The sequence below is a fragment of the Oncorhynchus gorbuscha genome, linkage group LG08, assembly GCF_021184085.1.
Source record: "Oncorhynchus gorbuscha isolate QuinsamMale2020 ecotype Even-year linkage group LG08, OgorEven_v1.0, whole genome shotgun sequence".
Classification (NCBI taxonomy): Eukaryota; Metazoa; Chordata; class Actinopteri; order Salmoniformes; family Salmonidae; genus Oncorhynchus; species Oncorhynchus gorbuscha.
The window spans coordinates 70,114,990-70,121,320 of record NC_060180.1 but is presented as its reverse complement, the minus strand read 5'-3'; positions in this window follow the sequence as shown (position 1 = coordinate 70,121,320).

The window sequence follows — 6,331 nt, the reverse complement described above, 5'->3', positions numbered from 1 at the left end:
GCTAGTGCCAGCTGCTGCGCCAGTAGTCCTACTAGCTTCCACCTGCTAGTGCCAGCTGCTGCGCCAGTAGTCCTACTAGCTTCCACCTGCTAGTGCCAGCTAGTAGTCCTACTAGCTTCCACCAGCTAGTGCCAGCTGCTGCGCCAGTAGTCCTACTAGCTTCCACCTGCTAGTGCCAGCTGCTGCGCCAGTAGTCCTACTAGCTTCCGCCTGCTAGTGCCAGCTGCTGCGCCAGTAGTCCTACTAGCTTCCGCCTGCTAGTGCCAGCTGCCTCGTCAGTAGTCCTACTAGCTTCCACCTGCTAGTGCCAGCTGCTGCGCCAGTAGTCCTACTAGCTTCCGCCTGCTAGTGCCAGCTGCCTCGTCAGTAGTCCTACTAGCTTCCACCTGCTAGTGCCAGCTGCTGCGCCAGTAGTCCTACTAGCTTCCGCCTGCTAGTGCCAGCTGCCTTGTCAGTAGTCCTACTAGCTTCCACCTGCTAGTGCCAGCTGCTGCGCCAGTAGTCCTACTAGCTTCCGCCTGCTAGTGCCAGCTGCCTCGTCAGTAGTCCTACTAGCTTCCACCTGCTAGTGCCAGCTGCCTCGTCAGTAGTCCTACTAGCTTCCACCTGCTAGTGCCAGCTGCCTCATCAGTAGTCCTACTAGCTTCCACCTACTAGTGCCAGCTGCCTCGTCAGTAGTCCTACTAGCTTCCACCTGCTAGTGCCAGCTGCCTCGTCAGTAGTCCTACTAGCTTCCACCTACTAGTGCCAGCTGCCTCGTCAGTAGTCCTACTAGCTTCCACCTGCTAGTGCCAGCTGCCTCGTCAGTAGTCCTACTAGCTTCCACCTGCTAGTGCCAGCTAGTAGTCCTACTAGCTTCCACCTACTAGTGCCAGCTGCCTCGTCAGTAGTCCTACTAGCTTCCACCTGCTAGTGCCAGCTAGTAGTCCTACTAGCTTCCACCTACTAGTGCCAGCTGCCTCGTCAGTAGTCCTACTAGCTTCCACCTGCTAGTGCCAGCTGCCTCGTCAGTAGTCCTACTAGCTTCCACCTACTAGTGCCAGCTGCCTCGTCAGTAGTCCTACTAGCTTCCACCTGCTAGTGCCAGCTGCCTCGTCAGTAGTCCTACTAGCTTCCACCTACTAGTGCCAGCTGCCTCGTCAGTAGTCCTACTAGCTTCCACCTACTAGTGCCAGCTGCCTCGTCAGTAGTCCTACTAGCTTCCACCTACTAGTGCCAGCTGCCTCGTCAGTAGTCCTACTAGCTTCCACCTGCTAGTGCCAGCTGCCTCGTCAGTAGTCCTACTAGCTTCCACCTGCTAGTGCCAGCTGCCTCGTCAGTAGTCCTACTAGCTTCCACCTGCTAGTGCCAGCTGCCTCGTCAGTAGTCCTACTAGCTTCCACCTACTAGTGCCAGCTGCCTCGTCAGTAGTCCTACTAGCTTCCGCCTGCTAGTGCCAGCTGCCTCGTCAGTAGTCCTACTAGCTTCCACCTGCTAGTGCCAGCTGCCTCGTCAGTAGTCCTACTAGCTTCCACCTGCTAGTGCCAGCTGCCTCGTCAGTAGTCCTACTAGCTTCCACCTGCTAGTGCCAGCTGCCTCGTCAGTAGTCCTACTAGCTTCCACCTGCGATAATAGTTCCATCAGTCAAGGACAAGTTGGTAGCTTTGCTGATCTTTGGAACTTTGGCACGAGCTTGATCACGGTGTGTTTTTTTCTGCACCACTTGGTCTTGCCTTTTGTTTATCCATCTTGAACAAGGCAGTCACTAACCCATCCGAGTCTGACCCAATTCACATAACTCGTTTTTAACTTGATAGCCAATTAGGTGAAGAGGCAGAGGCGGGCTGCCGCCAACACCGCTGAGAAATAGGCTAATTAGACACATGTACTGTCTGTCTACCAATGTAGATTGGACAACACAAACACGTTGCTTGCTACATGTGGAAATTAAAAAGGAGGGTTACTGTCAAAATTATTTAAAAACATACATAACATTTAGACATACAGTGCCTTGGGAAAGTATTCGGCCCCCTTGAACTTTGCGACCTTTTGCCACATTTCACGCTTCAAACATAAAGATATAAAACTGTATTTTTGTGTGAAGAATCAACAACAAGTGGGACACAATCATGAAGTGGAACGACATTTATTGGATATTTCAAACTTTTTTAACAAATCTAAAACTGAAAAATTGGGCGTGCAAAATTATTCAGCCCCTTTACTTTCAGTGCAGCAAACTCTCTCCAGAAGTTCAGTGAGGATCTCTGAATGATCCAATGTTGACCTAAATGACTAATGATGATAAATACAATCCACCTGTGTGTAATCAAGTCTCCGTATAAATGCTCCTGCACTGTGATAGTCTCAGAGGTCCGTTAAAAGCGCAGAGAGCATCATGAAGAACAAGGAACACACCAGGCAGGTCCGGGATACTGTTGTGAAGAAGTTTAAAGCCGGATTTGGATACAAAAATATTTCCCAAGCTTTAAACATCCCAAGGAGCACTGTGCAAGCGATAATATTGAAATGGAAGGAGTATCAGACCACTGCAAATCTACCAAGACCTGGCCGTCCCTCTAAACTTTCAGCTCATACATGGAGAAGACTGATCAGAGATGCAGCCAAGAGGCCCATGATCACTCTGGATGAACTGCAGAGATCTACAGCTGAGATGGGAGACTCTGTCCATAGGACAACAATCAGTTGTATATTGCACAAATCTGGCCTTTATGGAAGAGTGGCAAGAAGAAAGCCATTTCTTAAAGATGTCCATAAAAAGTGTCGTTTAAAGTTTGCCACAAGCCACATGGGAGACACACCAAACATGTGGAAGAAGGTGCTCTTGGGCCTGCTTTTCTTCAGCATTGACAGGGAAGATGGTTAAAATTGATGGGAAGATGGATGGAGCCAAATACAGGACCATTCTGGAAGAAAACCTGATGGAGTCTGCAAAAGACCTGAGACTGGGACGGAGATTTTGTCTTTAAACAAGACAATGATCCAAAACATAAAGCAAAATCTACAATGGAATGGTTCAAAAATAAACATATCCAGGTGTTAGAATGGCCAAGTCAAAGTCCAGACCTGAATCCAATCGAGAATCTGTGGAAAGAACTGAAAACTGCTGTTCACAAATGCTCTCGATCCAACCTCACTGAGCTCGAGCTGTTTTGCAAGAAGGAATGGGAAAAAATTTCAGTCTCTCGATGTGCAAAACTGATAGAGACATACCCCAAGCGACTTACAGCTGTAATCGCAGCAAAAGGTGGCGCTACAAAGTATTAACTTAAGGGGGCTGAATAATTTTGCACACCCAATTTTTCAGTTTTTGATTTGTTAATTTTTTTTAAAATATCCAATAAGTGTCGTTCCACTTCATGATTGTGTCCCACTTGTTGTTGATTCTTCACAAAAACATACTGTTTTATATATTTATGTTTGAAGCCTGAAATGTGGCAAAAGGTCGCAAAGTTCAAGGGGGCCGAATACTTTCGCAAGGCACTGTATTTTCCTTAACTGTTAATATTATTTTATGAATTTGGTAGCCTATGCTACAAAATATAATATTATGCCCATATCAATTAATTGATTTAAATCATTGTCTCAAGAACAACTAACTACATGATTTAATGAAAATAAGCAAATAGACACATTGTTTCATATTCTTTAATAAAATAATAAAATAGTAATAAACAGAAACAGGCAATAGGCTACAGCTTGTTTCCCAGTTTCCCCACCAAATAGGCTACAAGGAAACTTGATGCATCTCGATTATGTTGAATGCGCGGGGGTCTGTAGGCAGCATAATACCTTCCACACAAAGTTTTGTTTTTGACAAAAAGAGACACAAGTATTTTCTCAGACAGAATTGCTAGCTAATGCTAACGACCATGTAGTGGATTGTTTTGTTGAAGAACCCCTTTCATTGCCCACATCAGATTCAAGATTTTGGTAAAAAGCCACATCGATCATGTAATGGATGAAGGTCTGCGTATTTCAACTGTGCAACACAACGAGAAGGTAAGAAGAAAACAGCTTATCGAAACAACTTCAGTTTTGGGCATGTACTGTAAGTGTTGGCTTTAGGGGGCACAATGAGAAGGAAAGTTCAGCTATCAAGGCCAACTACAAGGAGCTTGCAGAGCTACCTGGTCTCAGAGCATTTCGGACTATTCTGTACATACATTTAGCATGGTATGTTGTGTTTTGTATGGTTTGTATTCATTTGTGGATGTCCATCATCAATTTCGTATGACATGTTTTGAATTTGAAACGTACAATATTTTATGAATTCGCTAAACGTACAATATTTTATGAATTTGCAAAATGTATGATATGTTAAAAATTCTTTTTTTTGTGGCTAACGTTAGCTAGGTGGCTAGGAGACTAATGCTAACATTAGATAGCTAGCTAACTGAAAAGACGAGCGACCCAGGGATGTGTTTATTCTTTAAGGACTTTTAACAGAATGTGACTGGCAGAATGGCTGTTGTACAGTTGGGCAAAAAAGTATTTAGTCAGCCACCGATTGTGCAAGTTCTCCCACTTAAAAAGATGAGAGAGGCCTGTAATTTTCATCATAGGTACACTTCAACTATGACAGACAAAATGAGAAAAAAAATCCAGAAAATCACATTGTAGGATTTTTTATGAATTTATTTGCAAATTATGGTGGAAAATAAGTATATAGCCGGCCCACAGGAATAGAATGGTCTACCGTATCAAAAGCTTTGGCCAAGTCAATAAAAATAGCAGTATAACATTGCTTAGAATCAAGGGCAAAGGTGACATCATTGAGGACCTTTAAGGTTGCAGTGACATATCCATAACCTGAGCGGAAACCAGATTGCATACCAGAGAGAATACTATACACATCAAGAAAGCCAGTCAATTGATTATTGACAAGTTTTTCCAACACTTTTGATAAACTGGGAAAAATAAAAATAGGCCTGTAACAGTTAGTATCAGCTTTATCTCCCCCTTTAAATAAAGGACGAACCGTGGCTGCCTTCCAAGCAGTGGGAACCTCCCCAGAAAGGAGAGACAAGTTTAAAAAGGCTTGGCGATGATAGGGGCAGCAACCTTAAAGAAGAAAGGGTCTAAACCATCTGACCCAGATGCTTTTTTGGGGTCAAGTTTTAGGAACTCCTTTAGCACCTCAGACTCATTGACCGCCTGCAAGAAGAAAGCGTTGGGGATAGTTGCGTTAGAAGGGATGAGGAAATATTGGATGGGCAGGGAGGCATGGCTGAGTCAAATAGGATTCCTGACTTAATGAAGTGGTGATTAAAGAGCTCATCCATGTGCTTCTTGTTAGTAACAACCACATAATCACCATTAAGGGACATGGGCAGCTGTGAGGAGGAGGGTTTATTCTCCAGCTCTTTAACCGTTTTCCAGAACTTCTTGGGGTTTGACCCACAGAGAGAGAACTGCTCCTTAAAGTATCTAACTTTGGCCTTCCGTATAGCCTGAGTGCACTTGTTTCTCATTTGCCTGAGCTAGAGTCAGTCAGCTTGAGTATACGTGTGCCGAGCATTTCGTCAAATGCAATTCTTGAGTTGGAGTAACTCTGCAAGATCACAGTTGAACCAGGGGCTGAACCTGTTTTTAATTCTCATTTTCTTTACGGGGTCGTGTTTGTTAACAATACCACTGAAATATCAAAAAGAAGGTCCAAGAATCTTCGACAGAGCTGATTCTATACCATTTTACAGAGACCAGTTCATGAAGGAAGACTTGGTCATTAAAGCTTTTAGCAAGCGTCTATGACAAATCAGGACAGGTCGTTTCACTGAGCAGCCATTACGAACACCGGCTGTAAAACAGTGATCACTTAGGTCATTACAGCAAACACCAGACTGATACCTAATCAGGATTATTGGTGAGGATAACGTTGAGGAGAGTAGCCTTTTCTGGGTGTTTGTAGTCATACCCTGTGGGATTGGTAATAATCTGAGAAAGATTTAGGGTGTCCCGTTGCTTTAGTACTTGGTCAGATGGTTTAAGCATGTCACAGTTTAGGTCACCGAGCAGGACAAATCCAGGCTTGGTGTAAGGGGCCAGGAGAGAGCTTATAGGGCAGGTAGGGTACTGGCCGGTGCTGATGGAGGACGATGACACCCAGCAACAGTCAACAAGAGCTATTTGAAAGTGTAATGCTTAACACCAGCAAATCTAATTGTTTGGGGACAGACTTGCTAGAGACAACCGAGCACCGAAGGTGATTCTTGGTAAAGATTGTCACTCCCCCACCTTTGGAAGATCTGTCTTGCCGAAAAAGGTTATAACCAGTTTAACATCAGTATTCAAAACATTCTTCCTTAACCACATCTCAGTAATGACCAACACA